The 18,478-nt window shown below is 34.2% G+C and overlaps 1 pseudogene; it reads right to left on the bottom strand.

The window, feature by feature from the left end:
• Positions 1-218: 218 nt before the first annotated feature.
• The window catches only part of LOC124973200 (striatin-3-like), a 109,863-nt pseudogene continuing 91,603 nt past the window's right edge, over positions 219-18,478 (bottom strand).

The following is an 18,478-nucleotide window of genomic DNA, read 5'->3' as shown; positions in this document are numbered from 1 at the left end:
AGAGTCCTTTTTCTTTATGTCCCCAAAAATACAGTAATTACAATTAAATTAATGAACCTGACATTAAGATGTGATTTCAACCAATTTATGCCTGCTCCAAATTGCCTTCACTAGGCAGAACATATGTAGTGTTATATCAATAATCTTTTTGATGGCAGTGAAGCAGACCATTTTTCTGTCCAAGCAAATCTTTTGTCATGATGTGAGTTTTTGTGGATTCACACAAATACTTTGGCAAGGGCATCAGCTCCTGCACTTGCAATATATGCTTTTAATGGATGGAAAGCAACATCATAAATTGACTCATCCAATTTCTTCCTATGAGCTGTTATTTCTTCCACATATGTCTTGCTATCTAAATCCCTTAATCTAATGGAACAGTCATGGCTTCCTGACATCAAATAGATTCAATTAAGATCTACTACTAGACTTGTAACAGCATCCAAATGAGCTAACATTGAATGAATCATTTTACCCATTTTATTGTCAAAAAATTTGATGTGTCTATCTTCATGAGCAGTTAATGTAACAGGAAGTGTGGGATGACTTATTACTCTGTTAATGTGATTACTGGATTGTAAACCAGTATCTACCTGTGATGAAAGCATCACCAATGACTGTAATGTTTCTAAATCATAAATTACTGCACTACCAGTGTTGAAAGAGGTATCACAACCAATAAAGTCAACAGGTGTAGGTATTCCATGTTCCTTGTCTCCATTGTCAGTGCAAATACAAGGCAATTTTTCTTGTGGATTCCATAACCTAACAGTGCCATCTGCTGAACAAGACAGTAACTGATTTTTATTCCACTATAAGCAAGACCCCAGACTGCATCTGTATGAACAATTAAAGTGCTAGCTAGAACATTTGGCTCATATGTGTCATATGGATCCACATTAGGATTAGGCATATTCCACCACTGGATGGTTGTGTCAATACCACCACTAAAACACTGTTCTCCATTAGAACTAATAGCCAGTGACAGAACAGGGCCAATGTGGGCCCTAAATGTGTAGTAGACTCTACATCTAAAGAGGCACTCTTTTTGGCAGGAACTGTTTTTGCAAGTTCCAAAGTTTCAGAGTATGATCCTCAGAGGCAGCAAACAGCACAGGTTCTACAGGATGAAAAGCTAATGCCTGTACTCCATCAAAATTGCTATGTAGTGTATACTTGGGGCTCCATGTCTTACAAAAGTCATCTTTATTGGCAGGCAAATCATAACTATAATCTGCATCATTTGTTACTGTCAAGTCTTCAAGGTCTCCAAGGCCCAGTACACTCAACAAAACATCATCAGAACCCATAATAAATGACTTTCCTCCTCCAGATTGAAACATTATTGGTTTAGCCCATTCTGTGCCATCCCCTGAACTCCGTGCTTCTCCAGCTCCTTTACCATCTTCAACTGTCATTAAAAAATCAAATTCTTTCAGTGCTTCCTCTGTATCAGGATCATCAGTTAGGTCTGCAGCTAAGCCTTCAATAACTATTTTGTGTTTATTCATCCAATGTTTATCATTTCCTTCTGGGATGCCTTCGATCATGTCATTTTCCTCTCCTTCATCACTTTCATCAGCATTTTCTAAGAAATTGAATGTCTCAAGAACACCACTAGTAGGCCTTTCGATTTCTTGTCATTCTTGCTTGGGAGGTTCACCACCATTCAGAATTTGTTTTAAATTCTTTGTTTCTACTGATCCATTTGGTTATGAATTAGATATTCCAAGTAATGACCTTACCCACTAGACTGTACATCTAATACTGTATCTGTATAACTTACTTCCTGAAGGTGCTGTCTAAACAGCTCTCTGCCTTGCTTCCAAGTTAACTGGCTATTCTGAGGTGTTGAGGGAGCCTCTGTGTCTTTGGTTTCTTCTGATTCAAAAGTTGGTATTTTCAAATCACCTTGGTTCATCTCTGTGCCATACTTTAATTTATGATATTTTACCCTGTTTTGTTTTAATGCATACTCTAACATCTTTATTCTTCTTATTAAATCCTTCTTCAAATTCTCTTGACCTTTTCTTTCTCCTTGTAAAAATCCTATCTGAGACTGCAGTTTGGCTCACTCCACCTCCCAGTAAACCCACTCCATCTTAAACTGAGCCCACTAGTGCTGGATATGGTGCAGTATCCCTGGTATAGTGTACTGCTGTGGCTTGGACAGCTGGGGGTCTTCCCAGGGGACCTGCTCCCTCAGAGGCAGGAGGACCCCAGCCACCCACCCCTCCATTCCCCCTGGCAAAAGACTCAAGTTTCCCCCAGGTCCCTGCTGCTGCCAGGGAGGGGCTGTTATCCCCAGGTTAATGCCACCACTGCCTCAGGAAAGCTCCTCAATTATGTGTGGGGCCCTGGCTGGGGGGCAGGGTGAGAGGATGACATCTGGGGGAAGGCCTAGGTCGGGTGGCCCTGGGACAATGGTGGAGAAGAGGCCTGGTGGGAGAGGGGCAGGGAGGAGGTCATTGCTATCTGCCTGCCATGGGTCAGAGCAGGGAGCTTCCAGCTGCTGCCATTACAATTCCTTCTCCATCTGCCCTTCTCACTCACTCACTTTAGGGAAAGGGGTGGCATGGCAGGAGGGGGGAGAAGGGGAAGTGTTGGGAATCTTAATATCAGTGCCTCATGGGTCTGAGACAGAAAGAGTCCCTTTTGAAAACTAGCCATAGCAATTTAGCAATATACTAGCTAAAAAAACCAAAAAGGGTTAAAATTGCTGGTGATATTGACCACTTGTAAAATCCACTTAGCTCAATTTTCAATAAAAAATAAAAGAATAATATAATACACTACACCCACCATTTGTAGAGAAAACTTATTTTTTGCATATCAAAGTATAAATTTGCAGGCCCAGCCAATGCCCATGTGGTTCTCCAGTGCCACACAGACCCAACTCTCAGATATCCAGTGCCATGTCCAATGCAGTCTTAGTGCCATGCTGTGGCTTTCCACAGCATGAATAATTCCCATCTGGATGCTGCCTTCTTCATTTGAGGCAGCTCCCATCCTGTGTTACCACATTATCAAGTATTGAATAATATATTATAGTATTATTGTGGAATTTTTATTAATAGTATTATTTTTATTACTTCTACTTGTCTATTTTTTACTTTTCTCTTACTCTATTTTCCTTTATCTGTTTTATTTGAGTCTCTTTCTTCCTTTCTCAAGCTAACAACCAATTTTTTTCATACATACAAAATAAAGATAGAATTTTAAAAGCTGTGAGAGAAAACCTTCAGATCACATATAAAGGGAAAGCAACATGGCTATCAGGAGAGTTCTTAGCCCAGACCATAAAAGCTAGAAGGGCCTGGAAGAACATATAAGCTCTGAAAGAAAACGGATGGATGCTAACCAAGAATCCTAAACTTGGCAAAACTTACCTTCAAATTTGACGATGAAACAAAATCCTTCCATAGCAAACAAAAGTTGAAAGAATTTACAATTATAAAGCCTGCACACAGAACATTGTCACCAAAATAGTCCATGAGGATGAAATGAAAAACAGCAATGGAAGTCAGTATAGAAAAGAAGGACCCAAAAGAAAGAAAGAGCCAACCAAATGAGAAACAAAGTCATATTAAAAACCAAAAATAGCCAAAATGACCAGGAATACAAACAATATCTTAATAATAACCATGAATATTAATGGCCTAAACTCATCAATCAAAAGACATAGACTGACAGGTTGGATTTTAAAAATGTCCCATCAAAATGCTGCCTTCAAGAGACTCATCAAACAGCAAAAGTCACCCACAGATGTCAGGTGAAAGGATAAGAATAAAGCATACCATGCACACTGACTTGATAAAAATGCAGGGTTTTCCATCCTCATATCATATAAAGTGTACTTCAAGCCAAACTTAGTCAGAAGGGATAAATACAGACATTTCATATAGATTAAGGGAAGCATATATCTGCAAGACATAATGAGTGTACATATTTCTGACATAATGGTGCATCCTTGTATATCAAACATTCTTCTCAATGCCAGTAAACCACAACACAATAATACAGGGTGACATTAATACACCTTTGTCACCCTTGTATAGATAGTCAAAACAAAAATTGAAGAAACCATAGAACTCAGTAACACAATCTTTTATTTAACCTTAACAGAAATATATAGATTATTCCATCCATCAACAAGAGAATACACTTTCTTCTTAGTGATGCATGGATTCTTCTCTAAAATAGATTATATGTTATGCCCCAAAGCTACTCTTGGCAAATACACACACAAAAAAAACCAAGAAATACTACCTTGTATTTTATCAGATTATAATAGAATGTAATTAGAAGATTATAATAGAATGTAATTAGAAATCAACGACAAAATAGTAAAAAAAAAAACCAGAAATGACTCCCACTCCTGGAGGCCAAAAAACTACACTATTATATGATGCATAGATAGCAGAGGACATCAAGGAAGAGATAACAAAATTCTTAAAAGTAAACAAGATCAAGGACACAACATATCAAAATTTCTGGGATGCCATGAAAGCAGTAAAAAGAGGAAAATTTATTGCACGGAGCACACTCAATAAAAGAAGAGGAAGTCCACAAATAAATAACTAAATTACAGCTTAAAACCTTAAAAAAGAATAGATCAACACCAAAAGTGTAAGACAGGAGATAATAAAAATCCATCAAAATCAATAAAATTGAGACAAAAGAAACAATTATAAAACGGACAAAACAAAAAGTTGGTCTTTGAAAAAGTAAACAAAATAGACCAAATGATATCCACAGTAACAAAGAGGAAAGAGACAATTCAATTTACTATAATACATGATGGAAAAGGAAATATCATGACATACATTACAAAAATACAAAACATAATTAGAAATATTTTGAAAATTTATAGTCCAACAAAATAGCAAAGCTCAAAGACAGCAACAGGTTTCCAGGGACATATAATCCACCCAAATTGAATCATGAGGACAAACACACTTTGAAGATACCAATTTCAATAATGAAATAGAAGAAGTTATCAAAAGTCTACCAGTCAAAAAAGCCCAGGACCAGATGGGATTCTCATTGGAGTTCTACAAAACATTCAAAGAAAAACTAATTTCAATACTCCTCAAAGAAGCCCATGAAATAGAAAATGAGTGAACACTTCCAAAATTGTTTTATGTAGCTAGTATCACCCTGATACCAAAATCAGACATAAACACATCAAGGAAAGAAAACTTCAGAACAATATCCCTGATGAGCATGGATTCAAAATTTCTTAATAAAATTCCAACAAATCACATGCAAAAAATATTATAAAGTTACTGCACAATGATCAAGTGAGTTTCATCAAAGGGGTGCAAGGTTGGATCAACATTCAGAAATCAATACAGGTAATTCATCACATCAACAGACTTAAAGTTAAGAACCATATGATTATGTCAATAGATGCAGAAAGAGCATTTGACAAAATACAGTACCTCTTTATGCTCAAAACACTAGAAAAAATTGGGTAGTAGAAACATACCTCAACATTGTAAAGGTTATCTACACTGAACTCACAGCCAACATTCTTCTAAGTGGCAAAAAACTGAAAGATTTTCCTCTATAAACTTGGAAAAGGCAGAGATGCCCTATTTCACCAGATCCATTCAACATTATCCTTAAAATTATAGCCAGAGCAATTAGACAGAGAAAATAAATTAAAGGGATAAGGAAAAGAAGGACTCAAACTATCACTAATGACAATATTCTATATTTATAGAACCAAAAAATTCCACCAGAAAATTTCTAGAACTCATGAATAAATTCAGCAAATTAACAGGATATAAAATCAACATATATAAATTAATAAATTTCTATTCATAACTGATGAAACCTCTGAAAGAGAAATTTAAAAATTATGCCATTCAGAATAGTATAAAAATATAAAATACTTTGGAATCAAACAAAAGAGGTGAAAGTCCTCTACAATGAAAAATACAGATAACAAAAGAAAAAAGTTAAAGAAAACCTTACAAGATGAAAAGATCTCTCATATTCTAGTATAGGCACGATTAATATTATCTAAATGGCCATAGTACCATAAGTGCTATATACATTCAATGCAATTCCAATTAAAACCCCAATGACATACTGCATATAAATAGAGAAAACAATCATGATATTCATTTGGAAGAACAGGAGACCCTGAATAGAAAAAAAAAAAGATTATTGGTAGGAAGAGCAAAGTCAGAAGTATCACAATTCCAGACCTTCAACTATACTTCAGATAAATAATAGCAAAAACTGCATGGTTTCAGTAACAAAATAGACAGAAAGAATAATGGTACAGAATAGAGGACACAGAGACAAACTCACATAAATACAAAGATAAAGATGCCAAATACATACAATGGAGAAAAGATAGCCTCTTCAACAAATGGTGCTGGGAAAACTGGAAATCTGTATGCAGCAAAATGAAATTAAACATCTCTCTCTCATTCTTTACAAATCTCAACTCAAAATGGATCAAAGACTTAGTAATTTGATCAGAGATCCTGCACCACAGAAGAGAAATTAGGCCCAAATCCTTATTATGTTGACTATGGACAAGACTTCCTTAAAAATAGTCCCAAAGCACAAGAAATAAAAGAAGGAATCAATAAATGGGATGGATTCAAACTAAAATGTTTTTCTCAGTAAAGGAAAAACTTAACAATGTGAAGAAAGAGCCTACACAATGGGAGAAAATTTTTGACACTTGCACTTCAGATAGAACACTAATATCCTAATTTATAAAGGACACAAAAATTTAAACCAAGAATACAAATAATTCAATCAGTAAATGGGCTAAGGAAATGAGAAGACAATTCACGGAACAAGATCTGCAAGCAATCAACAGATATATGGAAAAATGTTAAACATTTTTAGTAATAAGAGAAATGGAAATCAAAACTACCCTGAGATTTCATCTTACCCCAATTAGAATGGACATTATAGATAATACAGGCAACATTAGCTGTTGATGAGGATGTGCGGTAAAAGGTATATTCATACATTGCTGGTGTTGTTGCAAATTCGTGCAGCCACTAGGCAAAGCAGTACGGAGTTTGCATAGAAAACTTGGATCCTCCATTTGACCAAGGTATCTCACTCCTTTGCCAATACTCAAAGAACTTTAAACCAGCATACTACAGTGAAGCAGCTACATCAATGTTTGTAGCAGCTCAATTCACAATAGCTAGAGAGTGTAATCAACCTAGATGTCTTTCAATAGATGAATGGAAAATGAAACTTTGTTACATATGCACAATGGAATATTATTCAGAGAAAAAAGAATATAATTATGGCATTTGCAGATTAATGGATGGAGTCGGAGAATATCCTGCTAAGTGAAGTAAGTCAATCCCAAAATCCAAAGGCCAAATAATTACTCTCATAAGTGGTTGATGATATATAATGGAGGTTATGTATTCAGGGAAGAATGGAGGAAGAATGAATTGTGTTGATGAAAATGAGAGTTCAGTGGGGGTGGGGGAAGGAAAGTTAATGGAATGAAACAAAAATCATTATCATACGTACATGTGTGATTACACAAATGATGTTACTCTTTTTCATGTACAACCATAGGAATTAAAGTTGTATCCCATTTGTGTACAATAAATCAAAAAATAAAATGAAGAAAAATATATAAATTCACAGACTTCAGTTGACAATACTGCAACATCCCCCAAATTACAGCTCCTAAATTCAACTTGTTTAGATTGCACATGTGAGTCAAGTGATGTCAATTTGTCTTTTTGCCTTATTTTTTTCCACTTTTATGGGGGTGGGATAATTGTGATTAAGTACAGAATCACTTTTCTACTGAGTTACTTCTCCAGTCTGTTTTTATCATATTTAAAAATTTTTCTTTTTGTTGTGGAGGGATACAATATCTTTATTTTACTTTTATAGAGTGTCTTTGATTGAACACAGTACATCACACATGCTAGGCAACTGCTGTACCACTGAGTTACAACCATAGTCCTCCGGCCTATTTCTTTATTTTTCAGACAGGATATCAATAAAAAACTCATCTCAAGCTTGCAGTTCCTTCCCCTCAGCTTCCCAATTATCTGGGATTGTAGGCATGTGTCTAAAAAAATAAATTTTTAAATTTATTTAGTAATTTTTAAACATTTCCAAAATAACTATAATCATCTATTGTAAGCAGGTTTTGAAGTAGAAATACCTCAGTGGAAACAATAACACAGAAAGAAAACAGGAAAACTTGTTACAATCGAAGAAACATTGTAAGACATCTAGGAAAAGACAAAAGGAATTTTAAAAGTATGAATTTATTAACCATTTCATTGATGTTTAATGTGCTGATCAAGAATTAAAGTAAATAAAATTGAGAGAACAATGTTACTAACAGAAATTATGTACTTGCAATAATCCTTAATATCTAAGATCTGAGAAATTGGAAATGTGAAGAAGAAAAGATGTCAAATTAAGAAGCACAGTTATTACTAGGATAAACATAAAAAATTCAAAATAGATAGTCCAAATAATAAAAATTTCAAAAAATATAAAAAAGAATGTATGCTCAAAAATGGTTAAAAATTAAAATTAATATCACAGATACTTTGTAAAAATAAAAAAATATTGAGTTTTATAAAATGTACACAATAATCAATGTTCCAGTTAGCAAAATAGGGCAAAAAAATGTAACTCCTGACTGTTGTTTAAATACAATGACTTTTAATTTTTTCCCACACGTTAACATTAAATTCTGGTCATGGCTGAAAAATTCTAAAGCCTCAATTCTATTTTCTAAGTTATGGTGGTAACTTAAAGTAGCATATCACAGAAATGAAACATATGGTATAAATGGCTAAGGGATGATAAAATCCTTCAACTAGGCAATATGAACTTCTTTTAGTTTATTATCCAGTTATCTGAAGCCAAATTATTATAGTGTAGGGTCAATAATGTGCATGCTCATTTAATAGCAAATGACATATGCAAAGTGTGTGTCTGGCTTCAGGCACAATTTTATTAAAATTAAACTTTTATGCACAGTACTTGAATATATGAAAGGATAGAATTTTGATAAGACACTTGTCATTTAGACTGGAAGAAAGGATATTTTGCACTGCAGGGAAAATGAAAATATAGCATCTTTACAAAGAAGTCTGCTTGGGCAAGGTGGTATCTATGTGACAAAAATGTTATTGTGCCCTTTCCTCATACCATGGATTAAATCATTTTCACAGATAATACCTAATAAACATTAAAGCAAAATATAAATATTCAAGTTATTAAAAGCAAGGGAATTGCAGAGGGGTTCTGGTGGTTCATTAGCCAGTCTGGCTAATGTACAGAGACTGCAATTTCAAGGTCAGCTTGAATAAATGAGTGAAACCAAGTTTCAAAATTAAAATTTGGTGATGTCTGGAATAAATATCAATGGTAGGACACACTGGACTTCAATCTGTAGGAAGAAAAAATAGGTACTCCATTTCAGAGTTAAACAATTGACTAAGAAAATTCATAAATGGCTTGATATAAAATAAAAATTTTATTTCTCAAGTGATATCATTAAAGGGTACAAAGAGAAGTGATAGTGGAAGGAAATAATTACCTCAAATATGACTAAATACTTAATAAAAAGAAAAATGTAGAGACCCCAAATGAAAATTGATCAACAGACTTGAATAAACACTTTATGCAGGAGACATACATGTGTTTGATAATCATAAAATCTCAAATCTTTAGAAACTGAATAAATGTACATCTACTCATGTTTCAGCTCCCTCTTTGACAAAGTTATAAATGAGTTAAATATTAAGATACATAAGGCAACTGAGAAAATATTTACCCTCAAAAGTGCTCTCCAATAGGAAAAGACCCAGAGTTTGATATTCACTACATATCCCAAGAAGTTTTACACACAGCAGATGTGGACACTTTATGTCTATCAATTCTGAAACACGGGATTAGGAAAGGATGAGAAATTGATATAAGAAAGCATGACACAGTATAATTTTCAAAGGTGAATCTCAACAGACAAATTTTGTGAAAAATTGTGTTTGAAGACAAAGGGAAGAGAAGTACACATTTTTCTGATATGGTCAAGTGATAATTTTCTGCTTCCCTCTCCCATAAATTCTTCACAAACAGAAAACAAAAACTTCAGCATGTGCTTTCCAGTATTTGGAGAAGTTACAAATTATGACATCAGTTTTAAATATAGCATGGGGAACAAAAAATTGATAATGATGAGAGGAAGTCTGACATTGGGAATATGAACTGTAGCTGAAAATTTAGAAATTTTTCCTATGTAAATACATGAATGCACCATAGTGTATTTCACCCTTGTGAACATTCACACGAATGCAGACCTAAGTAGAATAAGGCATATTCCATGTTTGTATAATTATAACACAATGAATTCTATTGTCATGTACAAATATAAGGAATCAATAAAAATCTTAGTGATTTATTCATAGACCTATGAATATCTAGAATGGAGGTTGTGGATTTGAGACACTGCTTCTTATATATTTAGATGGCTTATCAGGAAGGAGAAACAGAGACCTGTAGAGACCACAGCTACTCTCATGCAGCAACAACATGAAGTTGGTGTTCTCTTTTAATAACCATCTAAATCATCACCACACAACCTGGGGAGATTCTGGGCAGACATCACATTGATATCATCATGCTACTCCAGACAGAAGCTGAGGACACTATACACTAATATGATAAGATGCCAGAGTCCAGTTACTGACCTTAGTAGACCTAGAGTAAGGGATTTGAGGGCTGAGCTGCCACACAAGAATACTACAGCCAGCAGACTGAGAGGACCATGAGGAGCTCTCACCCCCATTTCTGCTTCTGTCATTGTCAGTTCCAAGGGCTTCAGCTTTTTTCCCCAGTCTTCAGATACCTAAAGCACCTTCATCATTTTCTGGTTTTCACCCTGCCCAGAATTCTCCATGTGTTTTTTTTTTAGTGCCTGTGTAGCACAAAAATCTGGAGCTCCTGAGCACAGTAGAAAAAGCCAGATATGGATCTGGAGAATGATAGACTTCTGATACAAAAACCAGAACTCCACTGCAGAAGCCACTTCCTCTTGGCTGGTTGTATCCGGATTTGCCAGTTCTTGCCCAGGTAACTCCAATTGGAGAGGGCTTCAGACTATGTTCCCTGATGCTGAGCCTAGTGAACCTACCTCTGAATAAGAGTAGTTTGCTGCCAACCCAGAAATTAATGAGAACACAATGATAACTTTGACCAGTTACTTTTGTTTTTTTCAATACTAGGGCATCAACCCAAGGGCACTCTGCACTGAAACTCATTCCCACTCCTATTTTTTGAAACATGATGTCATGGATTTGCTAAGGTTGGCATCAGTATCACAGGCATGCACCATCATTCCTGGTTTTGTTTTTGTTTCTGTTTTGTCATTTGAGTTGATATCAATTGAACCCAGAGCTTCAACTTGCAGTTATTTTAAGAGAGGGTTTCCTTGCAGTATTGCAAGGTAACCCAGAGAAGAGGAAATTTGCATTTATCATTGTTATTGTTCATTATGACTTATGAATTGTATATGTACATATGGTTCATGAATGAAAACGATATAATGAAAATTAATTTAAATCCCATTTAAATTTCTGCTATCATTTATGCCATTTGTAGGCAAATGGTCGAAATTGGAGAATATCATGCTAAGTGAGATAAGCCAATCTCAAAAAACTAAAGGACGAATGATCTCACTGATAAGCGGATGAGGACATATAATGGGGGGTGGGAGGGGCTAGCATTAGGTTTAGGGTTAGGTTTAGAGTTAGGCTAAGGAGAGTGGCAAGAATGAAGGAAAGAAGGACTGTGTAGAGGGAAAAGAGGGGTGGGAGGGGTGGGGGAGGGGAAAAATAAAATAAACATCATTACCCTATGTAAATGTAAAAAAATAAAAAATAAAAAATAAAAAAAATAAAAAAAATAAATTTCTGCTATCTGGTCTTATGTGAATGATTTCTTTTTTGTGTGTAGGTTGGTTTGGTACAAGGGAGTGTTCCAAGTGTTACTAACAACTGAACCACATCCACAACATAGTTTTTATTTTATTTAGAAATAAGGTCTTGCTAACTTGCTTAGGACCTTGCTCAGTTGTTGAGTTTGGCTTTGAACTTGCAATCCTACAATTCCAGTCACTGGAACCACTGGGATTACCAGAGTACTTCACATTAGCTGACTTCTGTCACAAAAATCTTGAATCATTGAAATAATAGGCATACTCTGCAATAGCCAGTCCTTATGTGTTTCTTTTACTTTTGATTTACTAAGAATTGAACCCAGAGCTTCAGGCAGCAGCTATTTTAATGCTGGATTTCCTTGCATTACTGGAATCCAGACTTACTAAGATGATATTTACATTTAAATATGTGGCCATTTAAATTTATTAATTGTGTGTGTTTTTCATGACTAAAATAGTTAATAAACATTAGTTTAAATTTTCATTTAACTTTTTGACTCTCTACTACTATGAAGAGGCAGATTGGGTTTTGATCAAGAAAAATGTCCATAAATCAGCAATGTTCAACACAAATAAATTGTAAGAAAAAAGTGCAAATTTAAATTTTCTAATATTCACATTAAAAAGTAGAACAGGTAAAAACAAATGTAATAAAATAAAACCATATATCCAGATTATCATTGTTTGACAATATAGAATTACTAATAAAATATATAATGAAGTATATATGAACTACATCTTCAAAACTCATTCTATATTTGAAACATCCAAACATCTCCATTCACACCAGGCATATTTCATATTTGAGAACAATGATCTCTTTACCTCAGTGAAGTCATAGTATTTACTTCCTTAAATATATATATATTTAAGGAAATTAAACCCAGGGGTATTCAAACACTGAGTCACATCCCCAACACTACTTTGTATTTTATTAAAGATACAGTCTCACTGAGCTGCTTAGCACCTAATTTTTACCGAGGGTAATTTGAACTCACAATCCTCCTACCTCCACCTTTCCAGCTACTTGAATTTCATGTGGGTGAAATTGTGGGTAGCTGATAATAATCTACTCAGGGTCAGAGAACAGGAGAGACATTACTCTGAGAGAACTCAACATTTCAACCAGAAAGTGTCCAAAAGTAGACCATAGTTTTGCACTTGATACAGGGCAGATCTAATCCCATTTCAGATGTCTCAAAGGAGAGAAACATGGGTGGCCCATGAGATCTGTGCCCAATATCTTCAGATATGTAAGCAGTCTAGTCTTTCAAGATTAAACAGATTAAAGTAAATGTTACTTTGCAATTTGGCATTGAACCCAATGACAGGAATGTGATAATTGTTTCTTTCAATAGAATGGGAAACAAAATTTTAATACAAAACATATACCTATATCTACACATAGATCTGCATGTTATAATTAACTCTATCAGGAGATTTAACTCCAAATTTAAATCAGAAGAAAAGGAAACTACTACCTATAAGGCACCTGCTCTTTTCCAGAAAACTTCTGCATGTGATTGAATCTTGGCATCCTGCCTATAATGTGTGTATTATTTATGTATTACTGAATAGCAAACCACTCTGAAATGTAGCAGGTCAATATTGGGCTGAACATCAATTTAGGTTGGGCTCTGCTGGGGTCTTTCTGCAACAGGATGTTTAGCTGATGGTTAAAAATGTTACTGAATTTTATAAAATGAGCAGGCTATCAACAAAACCACCATGATTTCCCAAAACATGTGGTATTTCAATTAACTAATGTGGGCTTATCCCAATGAAGATGGCAATATTTTGAATTAAAAAAAGAAACATTCAAAATTTTGAAGCTATATGTCTGACTAATATTCACTAATTGTTGTAACTCTTCTTGAGTTATACAAAATAAGGAGGGCCCAGATCCAGCATTCTGAAATTTGACAACATATAGGAGTAAAAGCACATTATAAAAGTTATGGACAGAGGTGAGACAAAGAATTTTGTCACTCAGCATCATTCAACTTTTTGTTATGAATGAGGTTAATGTAACAGTCCAGGGTAAAGAAATGTGTTCAAAATCCCTTAACTATCAAGCTGCTAGTCTGGGATTCAGGATTCATTCTGCCTGACTCCAAAGCCAAAGCCAACCTCCTCTAAACCACAAAATTTGTGCTTCCTTTCTTATTATCTTAAGTTTCAGATGGTGACAATAATCAAATAGCATTATTTTTTAAAGAATGCTTGTTAAATTTCTAGAAAGGACTTGGCATTATTTTGGGAAATTCCTAAAGACAGAACTTAGAAAATCATGAACAAACATAGCCTTATCATAGCAGGAGACATTTGATATGGGGTGCAGGTATAATTCATTTCTGAGACATGATATACAACAGCAAGCTATGGAAACTCTGCATGAGTGTCACAAGGGTAAATGGATAATGAAACACAACATAAGAAAGCAAATAAGAGCAGATTGTCTGAAAATATTTTAAAACTAGACACCACATGATTCATGGAATCTCGTTTCAAGAATATTCCATGAGAGTACAATAACAAAATAACCTGAAATTCTTTGCAACTTCCTTCAGTGCAGAAAGGTTTGTAATAGCCTCAAATTAAAAAAAAAAAGATTTAAGAACTGTGACCTAGTAATCATTGAAAAAAACATAATTTCAAACAATTTCAAGTAATTAATCCCACCATGCTCATAAATAATTATGTTTAAACAAGAGCTATAATAAAAATAAGAAAAAGAAAAACAATGTATACTATATAGGTACATTTGTATTTGTAATTTGAACAACATAAAAGCTAACAGACACCAGTAGTATATGGGGGGTTGTAAATAAAGAGGGGTACAAAAGGAAAAGGGGATTGTAAGAGAATAATATATATATAATCATGGAGTACTGAGAAACATGGGAGTTAAGTAATTCACTGTGCAATCTAGGATGAACAGCAGTTGTGAGAAAAGTGAGTACCAGTTGTCTACTTTTGGAATCCACATTTATCCCAAATTTATTGATTTTTTTTTGTGTGTGTATGTGGTGCTGGGGATTGAACGTAGTACTTTTTGCTTGGGAGGCAAGCACTCTACCAACTGAGCCACATCCCCAGCCCCAAATTTATTGATTTTTGAGAATATGTTCCCATGCTGACTCATGAAAGCAGTTGTCCCTGCAATTTAAGTTGCCCATTCTCTGTGGTCCTAGGTTGATTGCTGATCTTTGGGTTGGGATTAAAACAGACAGGGTAAGTTATAGCTTCAAAAGAATGAAATGCCCAATTTTACCTAGAATCACATATCAGGTCTCCCTAAAATCCCTTTTCAGTAACTAGAAGTCTGATGCACAAGCAATCACCATACATATGACATAGGTAAGTCACAACATTTAAATATAGGAAAAGCTAATACAAAAATTCTTCCAGTTGGTATGAAGTATTAAACTTAAAAGAAAACTTAAATGTAGAGAGATTAAGGACAGGAATAAGATAAGGACATGGTAGAATGGGAGAAAATTTTTATCACCTGCACCTCAGATAAAACACTAAACTTCAGAACCCCAAATACTTTTTTTTTTTTTTTTTTTTGCAGTACTGGGGATCGAACTCAGGGCCTTGTGCTTGCAAGGCAAGCACTCTACCAGCTGAGCTATCTCCCCAGCCCTCAAATACTTAACACCATAAAAAGGTTCCAATTAATATGTGTGCAAAGAAATAGAAAGAAGCTTTTCACAGAAAAAGCAATAGAAGTGGTCAACAAATATATAAAAAATGCTCAACATCTCTATCAATAACAGAAATGACTATTAAAACTACACTGAGGTTTCATCTGACTCCAGTCAGAATGACAATCACCAAGAACACAAGCATCAATAAATGTTCACAAGGGTGTGGGAAAAGGGTACTCTCATACATCTCTGGAGGGACTGCAAATTGGTATACCCACTCTAGAAAGCAGTAAAGAGTTTCCTCAAAAAAACTAAGAATGAATCCATCAATTCACCTCACTAAACCACTCCTTTGTACAAGACCAAAGTAGTTAAAATCAGCATACTACAGAAATACAGCCAAATCAATATTTATAGTAGCTCAATTAACAATACATAAGGTGTTGAGCCAATCTTGGTGGCCTTCAATAGACAAACGTATAAAGACAAATGTGTAAAGACAAATGTATAAAGAAGATATATATATATATACACATACATATATAATCACACATATATATACAATGAAATATTAATACATATATATATACAATGCAATATTAATAAGTCATAAGAATAATAAAATTTTTGCATTTTCTAGTAAATGGGTGAATCTGCAGACTTTTTTGTTAATTAAGCCAATTTCCCAAACCAAATGTCAAATATTCTTATTGCTATGTGGATGCTAACACACAATGTGGGTGTGTGGAGGGAGAATAGAAGTTTATTGAATCAGTAAAAGGGGAATGAAGAAATGGTGGGGGATAAAAATAGGAGAGTCAAATGAATAGGAATGAGTTGAATGAATGAACATGTAGTAATAAAACACAGGAAATTTCCACATCATGTACAACAACAGAACTAAGACCCTAATTAGAATAAGATATTCTTCATGTTTGTATAAATATGTCAAAATATGTCTGTCTTGTATAACTAAAAGGAAGAACCAGTCAATGATAATTTGCTGAAGTAGAATTAACAAAATTATATAAAAGAGACCCTTATACATTCTAGGTAAGATAACTCTCTGCAAACTAAAAAGATACTAACAGATTTAATGAATTATATTTTAATATTCCATGTCCAAAAATAACTAGAATATTTAAAATACTCTTCTGTTACCTGGGATTCAACCCAGGGGCACTGTTCATTAGGCCATAGACCCAATTGTTTCATTTTTATTTGAGGATGGGGTCCTTCTGAATTGCAGGGACTGGACTCAGTCTTGTGATTATTTTGGCTTGCTTTCCTGAGTCACTGAAATTATAGGCTTGTCCCATCATGCACACCAAAAGATCTTCTGAGATAAAAGCAAACTGAGATGAGGGTATTGAAATAGACACTGAATAAACATTTTAACCATGATTGCAATGAAAATATGAAGCAATATTTATATTCATTGGAATAATTTTTAATAATAATTTTGGGTATTGCATAGGAAGGAACACAATGGATGAGACTAAAAATTACAAATAGGCTATGCATTGGCATTGGTTCTTTCCATGTTTGTGAAGAAGGAAATTGGAATGTTGAATAAAAATGAGTGGGGATAATCATCCCTTTGTTATTTGGGATTTATATACTAAGTTTCAACTGTTGAAAATCTTTTTTCCATATAAATTAATGGTCACATTATCTATTTTAGCTGATCCTATGGAATGCCACATTATCTAACTTATTTGTAAGTGTGAAAAATTGATTTAATTTGAACTTTATTTTGTTTTCACACATCTCTTTTTCTTATGGCTATTTCATGGCAATGTATATTATGCCTACGGAAAATTAAGATGTTGTTGATATAAGCCAGTGTGCCCAATAAAGAAAATTTTATTAAATATTATGCTTTTTTCATTTAGTCACTCTTTTTACAATACTGTGAATTGAGCCTGTAGACTTTAAAACTGATCTATATCCCCAGTTATTTTGATTTGATATTTTGTGATGGCATCTTACTCAGTTACTGAAACTGGAATCAAACTTGTGATTCCTCTACATCAGATTCCTGCACCACTGGGATTAGAGGTACTTGACACTGTACATGACTCTTATGTAGCATTTTTAAAATTTGGGTGTACAGGAAAGTGTTGGTGGCACATGATTTTAATCTCAGCAACTCAGAAGGCTACACCAGCAATTTAGCAAGATTGTGCCTCAAAATAAATATAAAAATAAAAAGGTCTGTGGATGTAACTCAGTGGAAAAGCACCCCCTAGATTTAGTGCCAAGGGAAAAACTATCTTTGTATTTACAAATTTGTGTTAAGTGGTACACATAGTCATAATTGCTATTTGAGTCACATTTTGATTACATTGATAAAATTTTGTAACACATGATAAGGTTAATTTCCAACTTATTCTGTATAGTCACAAAATCTAATTAGTGCTCTTTTATTTTATTATTATGTAATTTTTAAGGTAAAACTTGAACTGCAAACTAAGCAAAATTTTAGATCTCTAAATACTGTGTGTATATAAAACTTTTGTTTTTATTCTGTGTATATATGGGATTTTATGAAGAGGTCCAATTCTTTTTCTTTTTTTCTTCTTTTCTTCTTGTTTATTATTTTGTCCACCTTAATCCAGCTTTTAGTTCTTTTTCTATTTAATAACTCATGGTGTGGACCATGTTGAGGGTGACAGAAAATGTAAATGTGGAGCATATATATTTGCTAGGATACCATAAAAAACATCACTGAGAGGGTCATGTAAAACACAGAAATTTATTTCTTGCATTTCTGGAAGTCAATTTTCAAGATGAAAGTATTAGCAGGATGATTTTCCTTTGGTTTCTCCTCTTGACTCCTGGAGAGGCACCT

This window comes from Sciurus carolinensis (genome assembly GCF_902686445.1).
Source record: "Sciurus carolinensis chromosome 14 unlocalized genomic scaffold, mSciCar1.2 scaffold_101_arrow_ctg1, whole genome shotgun sequence".
Taxonomy (NCBI): Eukaryota; Metazoa; Chordata; class Mammalia; order Rodentia; family Sciuridae; genus Sciurus; species Sciurus carolinensis.
This window is presented reverse-complemented; position numbering and strand designations above follow the sequence as displayed.